The following is a 20121-nucleotide window of genomic DNA, read 5'->3' as shown; positions in this document are numbered from 1 at the left end:
TTGGCCTCCTAGAGTGCTAGGATTAGAGGCGTAAGCCACCACACCCGGCCCCTAGTCACTCTTAACCATAAGAACACACAAAAGGTGAACCAATTTCCAACTGAGAAACTCTTTAATCCAACCTATTATATTATTTAAAATATATAGATAATTAGGAGAAATAAATGACCAAAGGACGTGCAGAGTTAAAGACAGTAAGATACAAGAACAAAACCTGATATGATAGAATAAATAGTGACTGAAGAAAAAGATGCTATTTTAGCTTTGCACAGTGGCAGTATTGTAGCCAGTGAGGTTTATCTGACGCACGATTATTGCTAATTAAAAAATTAAAAAATGAACACAGAATGTGATGTAGAAAGAAAAAAAAAATTAAAAAAAAAAAAGAAAGAAAAAGATGCTATTTCTAGAGATGGGGCCTATAGGCACATTTACAAAACACTGTACTTACCACCTTGTTCATAACTGCACAAAAATTATAGCATCTCCATAATATGGAACATGATGCAACCATCCAAAAGAATGTACTGGAAAATGTACTAATATGGAATGACTTCTCAAATATAATTGAAAAAGACGAAGTTCAGAAGCTTTTTAAAAAGAAAAGAGTCGACAAATGTTTATAAGCAGCATAATTCACAATTGCAAAGATGTGGAAACAATCCAAGTGCCCACCAATAAACAAGTGGATTAATAAAATGTGGTATATGTATACCATGGAGTACTATTCAGCTGTAAGAAACAATGGTGATATAGCACCTTTTGTATTTTCCTGGATAGAGCTAGAACCCATCTACTAAGTGAAGTACCTCAAAAATGGAAAAATAAGCACCACATGTCCTCACCAGCAAATTGGTTTCACTGATCAACACCTAAGTGCACATATAGGAATAACATTTATCAGATGTCGAGCAGATGGGAGGGGGAAGGAAGGGATGGGTATATACATACATAATGAGTACCATGCGCACCATCTGGGGGATGGACACGCTTGAAGCTCTGACTCTGGGGGCGAAAGGAGGGAAGGCAACACATGTAATCTAATCATTTGTACCCCCATAATATGCTGAAATAAAAAAAAAAAGACAACAACAAAAAAAGAAATGAGTGGAAAAAAAGAATATATACACACCCTTGCTTGCATAGTTACAAAGTATCTCCAGGAGATACAAGAAGCTGGTCATAGCAGAGCCTCCAGAACCAGGTTCCTGGTGGGAGACTTCACTGTGCACCCTTTGTACTTTTGAACCACGTGAATATATTATCTGTTCAAAAATAAATTAAAACTTTTTAGGAAGCCAAAAAATAATAAATGAGAATCAAAAAATTTCTACTCAGGAAAACAAGCTATGCAGAGGCTCTGGGTAGTTGGAAGCAACCAACATAGGGGAAATGAACAAAGGAGTCACTCCCACTGCTATGCCAACCATTCTCTTTGTGGCCAACTCCCCATCCTAAATCCAACCATTTTTACAGAAGTTAATGCTCAAAGAAAATGTTGCAATGTGCAATAAGACATTAAGAATACAAATGGCCGGGCCCAGTGGCTCACGCCTGTAATCCTAGCACTCTGGGAGGCCAAGGCGGGCGGATTGCTCAAGGTCAGGAGTTCAAAACCAGCCTAAGCAAGAGTGAGACCCCCGTCTCTACTATAAATAGAAAGAAATTAATTGGTCAACTAATCTATATAGAAAAAATTAGCCGGGCATGGTGGCGCATGCCTGTAGTCCCAGCTACTCGGGAGGCTGAGGCAGGAGGATTGCTGGAGCCCAGGACTTTGAGGTTGCTGTGAGCTAAGCTGACGCCACGGCATTCACTCTAGACTGGGCAACAAAGTGAGACTCTGTCTCAAAAAAAAAAAAAAGAATACAAATGTGTCTGTTGTCCTCAAGGACTTCCCAGTCCAGAGGGGAGACAATGTGTGGCTATGCAATGACCCAAAGTGCTGCCCAGAGTGCCATGGGCAGCAGGAGAAGCTCTTGATGGCCTCAGGGAGGGGGTCCAGGAAAGGCTCCTGCTGAGGTGGCCTGTGCCTGGGTCAAAGGAGCTGAAGGAGCCACATGAACTTGGCTTATTTTCTGGAGGAGGAGGTGACACCAAGCAAGGATTGGCCCAATGGCCACACTGTGGTGTTACTGCAGAAGAGGGTGGGCTGGGACACACAAGCCTGTGGCACACAGTCCAATGGTTACTGGGGAGCCAGGGAAGGTGCCAGGCAATGGAACAACAGACAGATGTGCTCTGAGCCTGGGCACCATCCTGGGCACTGTGGAGTTCAACAGCATCCCTGGCCATCCCCTTCCAGTTAGGACAACCAAGAACGTCTCCAGATATTGCCAATTTCAGGGAGGGGGGCAAAATCACCCCAGGTGAGGCCACTGCTCTGCATACATCACCTAAGCAGCTATGTGGAAGAGAGAGGGATGAGGTTCAAGGCTGACACATAGTCTAGTCCAGAAAGGACATGACATAAGCCCCATGGGCAGTGGTCCTGAGAACACAGGAAAAATAGATCTTATCCCTATTCAGGAGGTACAATTAGCAGGACCTGGAGCCATAGGAGTTGATGGCTGAGAGGAGGACCCAGAATGCCAGGCTTCTAGGTAGTAACAAAGCATATGATGGCCTCAAAGCACCAAAGGGCTGAGGGAAAGGGAGTGCTGAGTCTGCAATGTCTTAGGAGCTCCCATATACAGCAGCTGGCTCCAGTGTCCAGTGTCCGAGGCTAAAGGGAGACGTTCAGATGCACCTTTACCCCACAGTGAGATCACCCAGAAAGCAAGAAGCAGACTTGTTTACTCTCTTGGGGGATTGTAGTATTGTCTCCGTCCTCAAGTATTCACTTTCCCCTTCCCCGTAAGAGGGCTGTACATCCTGCCCTGCTCTGGCCCATGGAACCTGAGCTGCCAGTCTAAAATGAAGCTTGAAAAGACACTGAGTTTCTGTCACTCCCTTGCCATAAAAAGAGCATGTCCTAAATATGGGCTGGTCCTGGGTCTAGAAATGAAGACTCTTGGAAGAGTCACAAGCAAATGAAATGTGAACAAGAAATAAACCTCTGTTGCTATTGTTGTAAGCCTCTGAAATGCTGAGGTTATTTGTTACTAGAGTCTTCCTTAGAGAAAGCAGTCCAATAAACTACCTGCTTTGAAGTAATTTCCTTCCTTTCTTCCTTCCTTCCTTCCTTCCTTCCCTCCCTCCCTCCCTCCCTCCCTCCCTCCCTCCCTCCCTCCTTCCTTCCTTCCTTCCTTCCTTCCTTCCTTCCTTCCTTCCTTCCTTCCTTCCTTCGAGACACAACCATCCCACTTTATTGCCTGGCATAGAGTGTAGTGGTGTCATCACAGCTCACTGCAACCTCACACTCCTGGGCTCAAAGGATCCTCCTGCCTCAGCTTCCCAAGTAGCTGGGACTACAGGACCACACCACACTCAGCTAATTTTTCTATTTTAGTAGAGATGGGATCTCCCTCCTTCCCTCTCCAATCCCTCCTATGTGACACTGTCGATTAAATCTCCTTAACCATGGCCAGGCATGGTGAGGCCAGGAGTTTGGGATCAGCCTGGGCAACACAGCAAGACCACATCACTACAAAAAAATATTTTAAATTAGCTAGGCATGGTGGCACACACCTGTACTCCCAGCTACTCAGGAGGCTGAAATAGGATTGCTTGAGCCCAGGAATTCGAGGCTGCAGTGAGCTATAATTAGGCCACCATACAGGTTACAGGGCAAGACCTTGTCTCCGAAAAAATAAAATAACTAGTAAAAAAATCTCCCTAAGCATTTTTTTTTTTTTTTTTTTGAGACAGAGTCTCACTTTGTTGCCCAGGCTAGAGTGAGTGCCATGGCTTCAGCCTAGCTCACAGCAACCTCAAACTCCTGGGCTCCAGTAATCCTCCTGCCTCAGCCTCCCGAGTAGCTGGGACTACAGGCATGCACCACCATGCCCGGCTAATTTATATATTAGTTGGCCAATTAATTTCTTTCTATTTATAGTAGAGATGGGGGTCTCGCTCTTGCTCAGGCTGGTTTTGAACTCCTTACCTCGAGCAATCTGCCCGCCTTGGCCTCCCAGAGTGCTAGGATTACAGGTGTGAGCCACCACACCCAGCCGTCTCTAAGCATTTTATCAGGACATCCCTTGCTCACAAACCTACAGTAGCTCCCTATTGTCTAGAAAATTAAAATCCAAAGTCTTTAGCCTGAATGCAAAGACCTTTCCATTATTATGGAATGACCTTTATTTCCCATTATTCCTTTCATAACCGTTAAAACCCCCAGAAATCACAAATAACCAGCTTTCTTACCTTTGCTCCCAAAACTTTTTTCTTTTTCTGAGACAGAGTCTCACTCTGTTGCCCTGGCTAGAGTGCTGTGGGGTCAGCCTAGCTCATAGCAACCTCAAACTCCTGGGCTCAAGCAATCCTTCTGCCTCAGCCTCCCGAGTAGCTGGGACTACAGGCATGGGCCACCATGCCCGGTGAACTTTTTCTATATGTACTTTTAGTTTGCCAATTAATTTCTTTCTATTTTTTTTAGTAGAGACGGGGTCTCACTCTTGCTCAGGCTGGTTTCAAACTCCTGACCTTGAGCGATCCTCCTGGCTCAACCTGCCAGAGTGCTAGGATTACAGGCATGAGCCACCACGCCTGGCCCTGGCTAATTTTTTCTATACATATTTTTTGTTGTCCAGCTAATATCTATTTTTTTAGTAGAGATGGGGTCTCACTCTTGCTCAGGCTAGTCTCAAACTCCTGAGCTCAAACAATCCAACCGCTTCGGCCTCCCAGAGTGCTAGGATTACAGCCATGAGCCACTGCGCCCAGCTTGCTCCCAAAACTTGAAACATTTTCTGTCTATGGTGCTATGACACCTATTTCTTTCCCCCATTCACACTCCATTGACTAAGGTTGAGCTCGAAGACCACCTCTTCCTTGAAGCCTTCCCTCACTGCTATGGCCCCCTACAATCATTTCCCCTCTCAACTTCTAGAGCAAAGTTCTATAAATGAGTCAGATAGCATATAGTTTAGGCTTTGTGGGCCATATAGCCTCTGTCACAACTAGTCAAGTCTGCCAAAGCAGACACAGACAACACAAAAACAAATAGGTGTGGTTGTTTCAATAAAACTTAATTTATAAAAACAGGCAAGGGATGGCCGGGCGCTGTGGCTCACGCCTGTAATCCTAGCTCTTGGGAGGCCGAGGCGGGCGGATTGCTCAAGGTCAGGAGTTCAAAACCAGCCTGAGCAAGAGCGAGACCCTGTCTCTACTATAAATAGAAAGAAATCAATTGGCCAACTGATATATATATATAAAAAATAATTAGCCGGGCATGGTGGCACATGCCTGTAGTCCCAGCTACTTGGGAGGCTGAGGCAGAAGGATCACTCGAGCCCAGGAGTTTGAGGTTGCTGTGAGCTAGGCTGACGCCACGGCACTCACTCTAGCCTGGACAACAAAGCGAGACTCTGTCTCAAAAAAAAAAAAAAAAAAAAAAAAAAAAAACAGGCAAGGGAGATCTGCAGGTGGGCTATAGCTTACTGACCTCTGGCCAGGAGCAATGTTTGGCCCTTAATCAGAGAAGGGCTCATATCCTTTAAGTAGAATTTTCTCTTCTAAGCTCCCTGAAAGAACAGTGTGCTGCATGTTTGTGGCACTACAATATATGCACAACTAATTGAGCATAAATTAGATGTTCAATTTCAAAAGTACTGAATAAACAATACTTGGGAAACACTCATATAGAATATTAAAAAAATACTCCTAATGCTGATTATGGTCTCCTCACAGAATTCCAAAAACCCAAAAGTAGGGAAAAGCCACACCAAATGTGGAATCAAGAAAAATTCCACCCAACAGAGCATAATAGTGGTCACTAAGCTCTTAATAGCTCTTTTGGCCACACAAACTGTATCAATGACTGGTATGAGTTTCACAGCAAGATTATGAAAGGAGTAGGATGCTATTTCCTGTAAACAAAATTCGCAGAAGTATGATCAAATATTTGCCACAATCACATTTCAGGGGATCACACAAGATGGTGGGCACAGCTGATCAACACAAGTTTTAGGGAAAAAAACCCTGCAAAATGTGAATCACAGGGGTCTGCAATATCAAGCTTGGCAGAAGTGGCAGTGGATTAGGCTCAGGTGTGGAGGAATGTCACCACCATAGATAGAAAGAATGTGGCCAAAGGACTGAAGTCAGGGTCAGACTCAATCTCTGGGCACAGAGAAGGCCTGCCAGATAAAGTCGGGGGCAAGTCTAAGAAGTAGATGAAAGACACAGAAATGCAGGCACAGGAGACAAAACACAGATAACAGGAGAAGGGACCAGAGACACTCCAGACAATCCAGTCTATCTCTACAAGGGAGTCTCTTGGCCTCAGCACTGTATGCGACAGGCTGCACACCTGAACACCTGAGTCTGCTCTTCTGAACAATGCCTTGTGGCATCTTTAGGGGACACCCACAAAGCTAACTGTGAGAGAAAACACTTAAGATCCATGACACAGGATAAGTCAGTGAACAGGCACAGCAGAGGGGTTTTGCTAGGTATCTCATTATAAGAACATATTTCATGGACATTTTTTTTCAGTAGCATCAAAGAACCAAGCAGAAGCCTAACAAGAAGTTGCATTTGCTGTACTAACTGTTATTAAATTAAATTGCTCAAGGACATGCTGATTCTCCATGTGGTATGCAGCTTCTAATCCACAGCTTTCCATCCTAGCACACATCCAGGAGAAAAGGCTAGCATGGACATTTCAAAATCTATCTTTATTTTAAGACTTGCTCACCGAAGCTGTTTCTGTTACTTTTTTTTTTTTTTTTGAGTCAGAGTCTCACTTTGTTGCCCAGGCTGGAGTGCAGTGGTACAGAGGCATGATCATAGCTAACTACAGCCTTGAACTCCTGGGTTCAATTGATCCTCCCACCTCAGCCTCCTGAGGGGAGTCACTGGCAGTGGAGTAGGAATAGGGTGTGCCACCACGCCCTCATTACTGCTTCTAAACATTAAACATTCTCACCTTAAATGTCACAAATCTCAAAAAAGACTCTTCTTAAGATGGAAGGGATTTCCCTAGTCTTTGTGTCACATGGTAAAAAGGAGATGAGATATAGTTTTCTAGGATAAATCTAAGGGAAGAGATGATTAGATCTGAGGAGAATCAATCATCTCTTTGAGAAACATAAGGAATTTTCCCACTTTGTTTTAAAGCAGGTTAAGTCTTACTTCTTCCAACAGGTTAGCAATGCAAAATGTTACAGTTCTGGTAATTCCATATTCAGTTACAGTTCATTTTAATAAACTATCTATTCTATTACAAGGATAACACTGTGAAGTATAACAACAGTGGCTTTGGCAGTTTAATTCAGAAAGCATTACCCAGGAACTGTTTTAAATCTCATTTCTGCCAACAACAAGCCTACCTAATCCCATGGCAAAATAAGTACTAAGCTTTTTTTCTCTAAAAATATTTCTTATAACAGTTCTATATAATAATTGATCTAAGTACATGAGATTTGTTCCTCTTTTACCTTTATAAAGATTTGTTTCTCCAAATACAACCTCAGCTTGCTTGTGTAAAAAAATGAGAGCCACAGACTTCAAGTTCATGTAAAACTAAGTCGGCAGTGCTACAGGACAACTAAAGAACCAATGACCTAGCATATATACCCCACCAGCACCAACCCTAACTCTGGCAGCACCAAACCTAACCTTAAACCTAGCAGCACCAAATCTGGCTGCAGTGACAATTCCTAACTTTTAAAAACACAATGTGCCAGGAACAAAGTGTTTTACAAGTCAATTCACAGAGTCCTCACAACAACCCTATGAGGCCAATATTATTAGTGTTCCCATTTTACAGATGAACCAAAGGCACAGAGACCTTGCCTAAGACCACAAAGCCAGTAAACAGAAGAGTCACGACTCAAAGGCAGGCAGTCTGGCTCCAGAACCCACCCTCTTTTCCAGTTTTCCACTCTGCTCAGTGACTCTCGGCAAGACAGCTGGCTAAACAAAGTGCAGGGAGGGAGACACTGCCTCTAGTCATTCACTTGCCAGCACTGAGGGTCACCGAGTCTGTGCCCAGGACGGTCTATGGACGGAGTCTCCTCGCTTTACACCTCCTATCAAATCTCCTTCCCCTCCCCCAGGGGCAGAGAGAAACACACCTTGCTCATTATGAAAGGGGAGCCGCTGAGGGAACCACCTGCTATTTACAGACTGCACCCAGGACACAGCTTTCAGTTCCCCTTACTGGCTTCAAAAGACAAATCTCCATATTGTCTGTACCATGGGAAGCACGCAAAGCCTTGCAACTGTAGGTTTTTCAGCAGAGGTCACTGGAGGTTTGGTTAAACCCGTAGAACACTGCAGGGGGAGGGGGCCTAGCTACATTTTTGAAGGCTGCGCAGCGCCCACAGCAGCTGCTGGTGGGAAGCAGCATGGAACACACCCACAGCTGCCGCGGCCTCCGAGCAGGCTGCACGTTTTAAAAGAAAAGACGTCCAGAGCCCTAAGATGCACAGCCTGCCTCGCTCGCGGCCCTCAGCACGGAAAACTGCCTCCACCCACACCTATCCTGCACCCAGGAAGCAAATGACGGGATCCCAGCTCCAGGAGGCGAACGGGAAAGGAAGACGCTGAGCCCCCGAGCCTCTGGCGCGACCAGCCTGTGCCTGCGGCACAGAAGAAGCCACTGAGCCCACTGGCGACCGCACCGACCCGCAGGCAGCCACGACCTGACTTGGAGACGCCCATCGCCACTCCCTGGGGACAAAGCCCGGGGCCGCAGGGCAGTGGACGTCCGGCCCGCACTACCCTCCTGCAACCCGGCCGCCCTTCAGGACTCAGAGCACGAACCCCCGGCCCAGAGGACACCCACCTCCTCCCCATGCCAACTGCGCCCTGGAATCGGGCCAGCGCCCGAGAGTTCAGCTGGGCACACTTGCACTCACACCCACCCCCGGGTCGGGCACACTTGCACTCACACCCACCCTTGGTCTGGGCATAGTCACACTCACGCTTACCCCCAGGCCGAGCACACTCGCACTCACACCCACCCTCGGGCTGGGCACACTCGAAATCACATTCAGGCTGGGCACACACGCCCACCCTTGCGCTGGGCACACTCACACCCACCCTTGGGGTAGGGTACCCTCGCGAGCACTCACACCCACTCACACCCTCAGCCTGGCCCCTCGGCGCACACCCAGCCCTCACGCGGCCTTGGCCCCCAGCGCACTGCGACCCCAGCCCAGCCGGCCCTGCACACCAACGCCCCACCCCCTCCGCGGCGCGGCGTCGGCCCTTCCCGCCGCTTCGGTCACCGCGGGCCCGGATTCCTCGTGCAGCTGGGCCGGGGGCCTCCGGCGAGGCCGGGCCAGGGCCGCGGGGGCCGCAGCGCCGGCCTCTCCGCCATCTTCCCAGCCCGCGCCGCCCACCGCCCGCGCTCTCACCGGCCAGCTGTGCGCAGGCCGCACGGCCACAGTCCCTCATCATGGCCCGCGTGCTGCGCGTGAGCCGCGGTAGCTCTCTCGCCGCCGCCGCCGCCTCAGCCGCAGCCGCCGCCGCCGCGAGCCTAGTGCGAGGCGGCCGCGCGTCCTCCCGTCACCAAGCGCAACCCCCCGCCTCCGGCTCCGCCCCCGCGCCGGCCCCGCCCGCCGCCAGAGGGCGCCGCCCTGCGTGGCGACGGTACGCGTGCGCCGGCGCGTGGCATGCCGGGAGCCGCAGTCCTGCAGAGACTGCGCGCGGCCTGCTGGTAGCTGGTAGCGATCCACCTGTGCTCCCCGCTCCTGGCCAGACGCGCAGGAGGTGTTCAAGTTTCCTTTGGCGCGGCGCAGTTAGCGTCTGGTACGGCTCAGTGTGGATTTGGTGTAATTTTACCTACTCAAACCATGTTGGGCTTCCTGAATCTGACGTTTTACTTTTCTTCAACTGGAGATTTAACCATCATCTCTTAAAATATTGGTCTCCTCTATTCATGTAGTCTCTCCTGTAATAGACTCGTATCCTCCATGTATCTTAACTTCTTATTATTTTCATCTTTTTATCTCTTTCATTTTTACTCTTGGTAATTTACTCAGCTGCATCTTGACCAGTGCTCCCTTCAGCATTTTCTGATGTGCGTTCAGCCTGGTCATCAGATTAGTGCTATATTCATTTCTAGAAGTTGTATTTGACTTGCATTTCTAGAGAAATAGAGACTAAACAGCCTGAAACTCTCCCACAACACACCATTCAATCCGTGGCCATACCCTCGGTTCTGTCATCACGAGAAACTGCAAAGGGCTGAATGTGCAATTTGTAGGCCTCAGCTGGGCTCCTATTCCTACCCTGCAGCTCACTCTTAGTACTCCAGAGCACTCGCTCCTGTAATGCCCCCACCTCCTTGAGACTCCCATCTAGACTATCTCTCCACTTGGCACTTTTCTGGTCCATCCCCACACTTAGCTGTTGTACACAAGAACAAGTGGTCTCTACTTTCTTGTCTCCAGCTTCCTCTCCATTGTATTCACCTGAGAACACCCAATCTGGATGAATCCAATCATTCTCCTTGTCCATGACTGCTGCAGAAATGTCACATAACCAGGCTGACTAGCTTCACTTTAAACTCTTGACCACAAACGTAAAATGAGCACTTTACACTCCCAAGCAATCTTGTACTTTTCTCCAGAAGGGTGTCTCCCATTCTCCAAAGTGAGCTCAGGTAACTTCTCAGCCAGTGCTAGGTAAGCCTGCCAGGTGAGATCAAAACGCTTATCACCAAACTGACAGACCTACCCACATCCAGCTTCTGCCTTTCACCTTCCCTCCAGAAGTATGCAGGCAGTGTTTCCCTGCAGCTCTTGAAGGCAGTCTCTCCTGGTGAATTGGAACCCATTCCTGTCTCCTGCATCATCAATTTGTCCATCTCTATTTAATAATTTCTGGGAGCATACAAACACACTCCAGCATGCTTTGTTATAAAAAGATAAGACCTCCTTTAATCTCTGATTCCCTTGGTGTGGTGGCTATCTCAAAAAACTTGCCTGCACTGCAGCTGGGCAATGGTACATACCTGTAGTTCCAGCTACTCAGGAGACTGAAGCAGGAGGATCAATTGAGCCACTGCACTATGATTGTGCCACTGTACTCCAGTCTGGGTCACAGAGCAAGACCCCATATCAAAAAGAAAAACATAAAACTTGCCTGTATCTTGTATCTTAACATTACTTTGTTTTTATTTCTCATCCTCTCTTTGTCCACAAATTCCATGGAAAACATTCTGCTTTAGGTCACTTGTACTGAGTCCAGTGCATTCTTTCTTGTCATCTATGTGCCCTGTCAGGAACATCCAATTCCTTGAGTTGGAGTTGCCTTTGTGGATGGACACACTGGATGTGCAGGTCCCAGGCTCTGAGAGGATGATTTTGTGTGTCATCTGCATGTAACGCAAACGGGATGTCAGAGTTTGGGAAGAGGATCACTGGTGTTACATGTCCATGCAGTCTACAAAGGTGCCAAACATATATATTCAGGGGTTCCTAGCAAGTAGCCAAAGACCACCCTTTGCCCCTCATTGTTCTATATAAACTAAGGATTCACTGAGAAGGTGGGTGAAGATTTCCTTGGAAAAGGTATACACCTAGTAGTGGAGAATGCTTTTCATTTCCATTCTCCTTTCCCAGCCCCTGTCAAACATAGGTTGAAAGTGTTTATATAATGGAAAATTGTAGTATGGAAAAGATACATTAGGATGATATTACCCAAAATAAAACCAAGATAGCAATTTTAATATCAGAAAAAATAGAATTCAAGTACAAAAGGACAAAAAGGGAAATTATATTGGGTTATGTGAAAGACAAATAATTAACAATATATATTAATATATTCATTAACAATATACCTCAATATATATATAACAGATTTAAGGGCAGATACACAAATCAACAATTAATGATAGAGAATTTAACATATCTCTGATAAATCAGAAACATGGCCAAAATATAGAATACTTGAATAACATGGTTAGCAAACTTGAACTAATAGGTACAGAGATAACTTTATAACTATGAAGCTGAAAATACACATAGGGAGCATTCACATGAATTAGCCATGATACTATGGAAGACTCAATAAATTCCAGAGAATAAAAAACATCCAGTCTATAAACACTAGTCAAAATAGAATAAGCGTTGAAACCAATTACAATAAAAAAAACATCCTGGCCGGGCGTGGTGGCTCACGCCTATAATCCTAGCACTTTGGGAGGCCGAGGCGGGCGGATTGCTCAAGGTCAGGAGTTCGAAACCAGCCTGAGCGAGACCCCGTCTCTACCAAAAATAGAAATAAATTAATTGACCAACTAAAAATATATATACAAAAAATTAGCCGGGCATGGTGGCGCATGCCTGTAGTCCCAGCTACTCGGGAGGCTGAGGCAGTAGGATCGCTGAGCCCCGGAGATTGAGGTTGCTGTGAGCCAGGCTGACGCCACGGCACTCACTCTAGCCTGGACAACAAAGTGAGACTCTGTCTCAAAACAAAAAAAAAAAAAAAAAAAACCATCCTATATGTCATGAAACAACTCCCTCCCAATTGTTGGGAGTCGGCTACCTCTCACCACCTCACCCAACAGAGAGACAGAGACACCGAGGATGCAAACAATCAAGAGGAGTTTATTTTCTGGCTAGCCAGGGTCCAAGCCTTGAGCACCAACGCAGTGGTCACTCTAGTAGGCAAGGACCCTGACCAGGGTTGCAACATGCCTTTTATCTCTATGGTGCATGCACTATGCAGTAGCTGATCACGCGTGGATCATGCACTGACCTTTAACATGATTGGTTGGCTGGAAGCCCCACTATACAGGGGTCCGAACAATGCAAAGCTGGCGCAATCAAGCGAGCAAGCAATGGTTTCCATGGCAAGCAAGCAACAGTTTCCAGAAGCCGGATGTTAGTTCCGGCTTCACTGGGGTGTGGGCCTTGCAGGTGTGCAATGTCTCGACCCCAGCTTCACTGGGGTGTGGGCCTTGCAGGTATGCAATGTCTCGACCCCTCACATTCCCCCCTTTCTTTAGAAGCTGGTCGAGCACTCTTGCTCGTTTCTTGGGTCTTCTAAAGGTTCTAAATCTGTGCTACCTGACCAAAGCCTCTGATACTGCTGCTGCAACACTAAAAGCTGTACTGTATTAACTCTTTCCTTTACAAAGGTTATTATCTTGTTTAATATGCAGGGTCCGAATGTAAAGATTAAGAGCAGAATTACTAGTGGTCCTAATAGCGTTGAGATAAGGGTAGTTAGCCAAGGGGAGCTGTTAAACCAAGATTCAAACCAACCTGCCTGGAGCTCATTTTCTCGCTTGCGGCGGGCAAGCCCTTCTCTAACTTTAGCCATAGATTCCCTGACGACTCCTGTGTGGTCTGCATAGAAACAGCATTCTTCTCGGAGGGCAGCACATAGTCCCCCCTGTTGAAGGAACACTAGATCTAGCCCCCTCCGATTTTGTAGTACTACTTCGGATAGGGAGGTCAGAGACTTTTCTAGATGGGAGATAGACTCTTCTATTCTTGCAATGTCTTCATCAATGGCCGCTCTCAAGGTGCTGAACCCTCTCTGTTGCATCGCTAGGGAGGAGATACCAGTCCCTGCTCCTATTGCCCCCAAGCCAAAAAGTGTGGCCAGGGTAATGGCTGCAAGGGGTTCTCTCTTTCTCTGGAATATTAGGTTAGTGACCCCTTGGCCTGCCCTGCTGGTGTACATGGTCTCTACTGTATGGTATATTATCTTGGGGAACACTAACACCATAACACAGTATTCTTTAGATTCATTAAAAACTGATAGGCTAAGGCAAGGGGTTAAACCTGTTTTGGAGCAAATCCACCATCCACTTGGCCCGGGAATGACCCATTTTTCTTTTCCTGATTGATTTATTACTCTGTTACCCCCGGCACAGAGCTCTGCATGGCTGGGTGGCACTGTTCCCAGGCAGGTCCCCTTGCCAAGAACTGACTGAAAAGTGAGACCAGGGCCTTTACGGTCCCATTGACATGACCTAGGGGCGGCCTCTGTGGAGAGGTTGAAATTGGAGGCCATTCCCACTGCCTCGTAGAAGGGAGGCCGTATATCATAACACAGCCAACAGGCCTCGGTAGCGTTGGGATTAGACCGATTTAAGGCCTCGTATGCAGCTGTCAACATCTTCCACAGAGGATCTCTAAGTTCTACTTCAGGCACCGCGCTTACGGGGCTCCCTACGGTGAGTGAGCTTGTTCCTAACTTTATCACTGGTTTGGGGTGCGCCGTGGCCGGCTGTGGGTGCAGCACCTGGTTGGGCCCTACTGCCACCGGGAGTGGGGAAACTTTGAGTTTGATAGCCATTAAGGAGCAGAGGTACGGCCTCTGATAGAGGCATACACCCCATGAGAGTCCTGTTACCCATCGCTTGTCTTTCTTCCCTTCTTTTGTGAATTTTATTCTCACTAGGTTGCAGTTTGCTGCGTATCTGCCTTTTGTGCAGGGTTGGACATAGGACATTTCAATGAGGAAAGGTTGGACCTGCCATTTCCATTCCCCATCATTTGTGGTGACACAATCCCACTTGGCACAATAATGGTTAACAATTCCCCCACAGCGGCGGTTCTCTTTCGCAGGCCGGAATCCTGGGCATGCGAAGAAACCTGCTCTGCTCATGTCTATTCTTCGCTGATAGTAATAGGGCACCACCGGTCTGCCGGCTGCGAGACCGACCGCGAATGGGGGCCTCCGAGGGCCGGGCGCCCCTGGAGGCACACTCACACTGACGGGGCTTATTTCTTCTAGGTTGAACATAAGGTCTGGCCACCATCCGTTTACGGGGCCTACCCCCGAAGTCGCATTCCAGACTTCATGAGTCTCTTGATTAGTAATCTCCCATGTGAGGTTACGAGGTTGGTGGGGATTGCTATTTATCATGGCTGCCACACTCCCGCCCACAAGCAAAGTAACCCCAAAGCACCCACATAAAAGATATAAAACAAGCCTAGCATGCATCTCTGCGACGGAGTCCAACCTCCAGGTGCTACAGTCCCAAGTCCGACTCCAACTAGTATGACCAGTACTCCAAAGAGGACTGGAGTCACTAAGTTCCTCTATGCTGGTGTCACTCGGGTCAGCCTGGTCTTTAGGGGGTTCTCCGGATCCACCGTTGCCTTCCACTGGCTCTGGCACTGCTCTTGGTCGCTCTTGCTAGCCGACCTCACGTGGGAGTGGTGTATCCAGGTTGATATTCCATCCACCTTGAGGGCAGTGGGAGTAACAAGGATAACTTGAAAGGGGCCCTTCCATTTAGGCTCGAGGGTTTTGCTGTTATGTCTCTTTACCCACACCCAGTCCCCCGACTGGTGTGGGTGATAAGAATGTTCAGCACTATCCGCCCCCAGCCCTGTGGCCTGGTATATGGCGCGGAGGGCCGGCCACACTCGGCTGTGAACGCGCTGCAGAGCTTGTACGGCTTGCAACACGTGTTTGGGGTGTTTTGGGAGAGCCTCGGGGCTCACCCTGGGGACCACGGGCGGAGGAGTGCCATACATGATCTCAAAGGGGGTTAAACCTAAATGATAGGGGGTGTTCCGGGCTCGGAACAGGGCGAAGGGAAGGAGGGTCACCCAGTCCCCGCCAGTCTCTAGGGCCAATTTAGTCAGGGTCTCCTTTATTGTTCTGTTCATTCTCTCCACCTGCCCTGAGCTCTGGGGGTTATAGGCACAATGCAGCTTCCAATTGGTCCCCAGAGCCTGGGCCAGTCCCTGACTAACCTGGCTGACAAAAGCAGGTCCATTATCTGATCCTATTCCTTCTGGCAGTCCATACCTAGGAACTATTTCTTCTAATATTTTCTTGGCTACCGTTAGAGCAGTCTCTCTCTTAGTGGGGAAAGCCTCTACCCACCCGGAGAACGTATCCACCATAACTAGCAGATACCGGTACCCATATTTCCCAGGCTTCACTTCTGTAAAATCTACTTCCCAGAACAGCCCTGGCTGCCTCCCCCTTTCCCTTGTACCTGCGTGGGTCCCTTTGACCCTCCCCGGCTGCATGACTTGACAGGCTCGGCAGTCCCGGACGATATCGCTTGCCACTCGTCCCTGTGACATGAACCTAAGCTGGGCGGTGTTTAGTAGTTGTAACATTTTTCTCTTTCCTAAATGTGTGGTCTGGTGTAGGTGCGTTAACAGGTGACGCCCCAAAGTCTCTGGCACTATCAGGCGGCGTTCTTCGTCTCGCAGCCAGCCATCCTCGTCTTTTTGCACTTTTAACTGTTTTGTAGCCCAAGCTTCATCTGCACCGGAGTAGTTTGGCTGAGGGGGTATCTGTCCCATGCCCGGGGGTGGTAGGCTTACATGCAGAATGTGGGGTGGTGCCGCACCCTCTGCTGCTCTTTTAGCCTCGGCATCTGCCCTTCGATTGCCCCGTGCCTCCAGTGAATCTCCACCCTGATGTCCGGGGGTGTGGACTACTGCTACTGCCTTCGGCAGCAAGACAGCTTCTAGCAAGTGGAGTATTTCAGGCTTGTGCTTAATCTCCTTTCCTTCTGCTGTGATGAACCCCCTTTCTCTATAGAGGGCTCCATGTATGTGCACAGTACCAAAAGCATAGCGGCTGTCAGTATATACTGTCAGCCTCTTCCCTCGGGCCCGACTAAGAGCTTCTGTCAGTGCGATCAATTCTGCCTTTTGGGCAGATGTTCCCTGTGGAAGGCATGCCGCCCAGACGAGTTTGCCTTGATCATCGACTATGGCCGCCCCTGCATACCTGTGTCCATCGCGGACGAAACTGCTCCCGTCCGTGAACCAAGTTAGGTCGCTGCTCGGAAGGGGGCGGTCCTGCAGGTCCTGCCGAGCCATCTGGGTCTCAGCCAAGATCTCGAGGCAGTCGTGTTCAGGCGCGGCAGAATCGGGGTTTGGTAGAAGCGTTGCCGGGTTTAGGACAGTGGGGGCTCGGAACTCAACTCGGGGTGCGTCCAGCAGGAGCCCTTGGTAATGGGTCAGCCTTGCATTTGTGATCCATCGCCCCGGCGGCTGCTTTAGAACTCCTTCTATAGCGTGTGGCGTGGTGATTAACAGTCTCTGCCCCAAGGTAAGCTTGTCAGCGTCCTTGACCAACAGGGCTGTGGCTGCGATTATTCGCAGGCACGCAGGCCACCCCGCCGCCACCGGATCTAATTTCTTTGACAAGTATGCCACTGGCCTCTTCCAGGGCCCTAGGGTCTGTGTGAGTACGCCCTTAGCCACCCCCTTCTTCTCATCTATGTAAAGGTGAAACTCTTTGGTGGGGTCTGGGAGCGTCAGGGCCGGGGCTTCCAGCATGGCCGTTCTTAGGGCCTGAAAGGCGCTAGCCATTTGCTCAGTCCATTCCCACGCTTTTCCTGCCTTACATCCTTCATACAGGGGCCGAGCCTTTTCTGCAAATCCTGGAATCCAGAGGCGGCAGTATCCTACTGACCCCAGGAATTCCCTCAGTTCCCGGCTCGAAGTCGGGGTGGGTATTTTTAACACAGTCTGTTTCATGGCCTCGGTCAGCCATCTCTGGCCCCCCTTAATCTTGTACCCCAAATAAGTGACTTCATCTTTACAGATCTGGGCTTTCTTGGCACTGGCCCGATACCCCATTTCGCCTAGTACTCTGAGCAAGTCCTTGGTGCCCTCCAGGCAGGTCTGGGGGTCGGGGGCAGCTAATAACAAATCATCCACATATTGTAGCAGAGTTACCCCCGGGTGGTTGGCTCGATACTCACTCATATCACTGTGGAGGGCCTCATTGAACAGGGTAGGCGAGTTCTTGAACCCTTGAGGCAATCTCGTCCATGTTAATTGCCCATGGATTCCTCTCTCATCATCCTGCCACTCAAAGGCGAAGATCTCCTGGCAGCGTCTTGCTATTGCCAGGCTGAAGAAGGCATCTTTCAGGTCCAAGACGGTGTACCAAGACAGCGTAGGAGAGAGAGAGCTTAACAGGGTATAGGGGTTGGGAACAGTCGGATGGATCTCTAAGGTCCTTGCATTGACTTCTCTAAGATCCTGCACAGGCCTATAATCTTCTCCCCCTGGCTTCCTCACTGGCAACAGGGGAGTATTCCAGGCCGACTGGCATTTCCGGAGAATCCCACTGTCCAGGAGTCGCCGAATGTGGGGCGTTATTCCCACCCTGGCCTCCTGAGACATAGGGTATTGCCGGACTCGGGCTGGCTCGGCTCCCGGTTTCAGTTCAATGTAAAGAGGCGGCCTGTGTTTAGCCCATCCCATACCCCCTGTTTCGGCCCAGGCCAAGGGAAACTCACTGAGCCACTGGTCCATGTCTTCACCTTTGCCCCTTATGGGCTGATACAGTCTATATTCGTCTGCTTGTGTCAATGTGAGAACCTGGGCAATTCGGGGGCCATTGAGGAGGTTACCTTTGTCGTCAGTCACTGTCACTCCCCCATCTTCAAAATGGATTCTAGCTTTCAGTTTGGTAAGGATGTCTCGTCCCAGTAGTGGCGTGGGGCACTCAGGGATGACCATGAAGGTGTGACTCACTTGTCCTGAGCCTAGGTCTAGTCTCCGCAGAGTAGTCCATGGATATGGCTTAGTCCCCGTTGCTCCCTGCACCCAGCTGGTCCTACTAGATAGTTTTCCTGAGGTTTTGGTCAGCACCGAATGCTCGGCTCCTGTATCTATGAGGAAGTTGACTGGATTCCCCTCCACTTGTAGGGTTACCCTGGGTTCGGGGAGGGGAGCCGAACCCCGTCTCCCCTATTCATCAGTCACCTGTCCTGCCACCATAATTTTCTCGGGCTCTTCGAATCTTCGCCCCCCTTTCTTTTTGGGGCATTCTCGGGCCCAGTGCCCATGCTCCTTGCAATTAGCACATTGATCCTTGCCTAGCCTCTCTCGCCGGGGCCTTCTTCTCTCCTCTGACCCTGTCTGCCTCCCTCTCGTGGCGGCTAACAGGATTTTTGCCATTTCTTTGTTTGCTTTACGTGCCTCTCCAGCTTGGAATTTCCTGTCTTCTATTCTCATCCTTTCTAGCCTTTCTTCTGGTGTCTCCCTATTGTTGTACACCCTCTCTGCCACTTCTAACAGGTCTTGCAGAGTTTTCTCGCCTAGCCTATCTATTTTCTGTACTTTTCGCCTAATGTCAGGTGCCGCCTGGTTGACAAACGCCATCATGACAGCGGCCTTATTTTCTTCCACTGTGGGATCTATGGGAGTGTACTGCCGGAAGGCCTCCATGATTCTTTCTAAGTATGCTGCCGGACTCTCCTCCGGCCCCTGACGGACATCCCCTACCTTAGCCAAATTGGTCGGCTTTCGTGCCGCCATTCGGAGACCGGCCATCAGAGTCTGGCGGTAGACTCGAAGACGCTCCCTACCTTCAGCCTCGTTGTAATCCCAAAGTGGTCGTTCAAGGAGAAAGGTTCGGTCGATGGCTCGAGGGTTGGTAGTGGGCCTGCCGTCCTCTCCCGGAACCAACTTTCGCGCCTCCCCCTGAATTCTTTCCCTTTCTTCTGTGGTGAAAAGCACCTTGAGCAGCTGCTGGCAATCATCCCAAGTGGGCTGATGTGTAAAAAGAACAGAATCTAAAAGGTTAATGAGATCTCTGGGGTTCTCAGAGAAGTTTGAGTTTTGAGCCTTCCAGTTGTAGAGGTCACTAGTAGAAAAGGGCCAATATTGGAATGTCTGTATTCCATCTTCTCCGGGGGGGCCCATTGCTCTCAAGGGAAATGCCCTCATGGGTTCCGGATCTGGGGTCCGGCCTGCCCGTTGCCTAGTACCATAGGCTGGTCCTTCAGCCGTAGGCTTTTCATCCCGGTGTGACATGGGTGCTGTAGGGGCTGCAGGAGCCGCCGGAGCCACCCTTGGGTTATAGGGCGGGGGCGAACTCCACTCAGGACTGGTCAGATCAGGGTATAGATTGGAGTCTGGGAGGACTTTTGTGGACTGCCCACCCTGCGTCTTGTCTTTCTTAAGATCTTTTACCGCGAGCACCTCTGTGCGCCCTCTAAGGGGGGGCACAAATGCCCGCATCCAAAGCGGGGGGTCATGGACCAAGTCCTGCCAGACTACAATATAGGGGATTTGGTCGGGGTGTCCCGGGTGGCCGAAAATTTTC

At 49.2% G+C, this 20121-nt stretch overlaps 1 protein-coding gene and 1 pseudogene across 2 annotated transcripts in view; one reads left to right on the top strand and one right to left on the bottom strand.

Annotated features, from left to right (window-relative positions):
• ARHGAP39 (Rho GTPase activating protein 39) overlaps positions 1 to 9621 on the bottom strand; it is a 131909-nt gene extending 122288 nt beyond the window's left edge. For both annotated transcript variants that reach the window (XM_012760020.2, XM_012760023.2), the window contains exon 1: positions 9471 to 9621. The gene's annotated coding sequence lies outside the window, so the exon portion shown is untranslated. The remainder of the gene's footprint in view (positions 1 to 9470) is intronic.
• Positions 261 to 344, top strand: LOC142872002 (uncharacterized; annotated as a pseudogene).
• Positions 9622 to 20121: the final 10500 nt, after the last annotated feature.

This window comes from Microcebus murinus, chromosome 7 (genome assembly GCF_040939455.1).
Source record: "Microcebus murinus isolate Inina chromosome 7, M.murinus_Inina_mat1.0, whole genome shotgun sequence".
Lineage (NCBI taxonomy): Eukaryota > Metazoa > Chordata > Mammalia > Primates > Cheirogaleidae > Microcebus > Microcebus murinus.
Note: the sequence above shows the minus strand (reverse complement) of the source record. Positions and strands in the feature narration are given on the sequence as shown.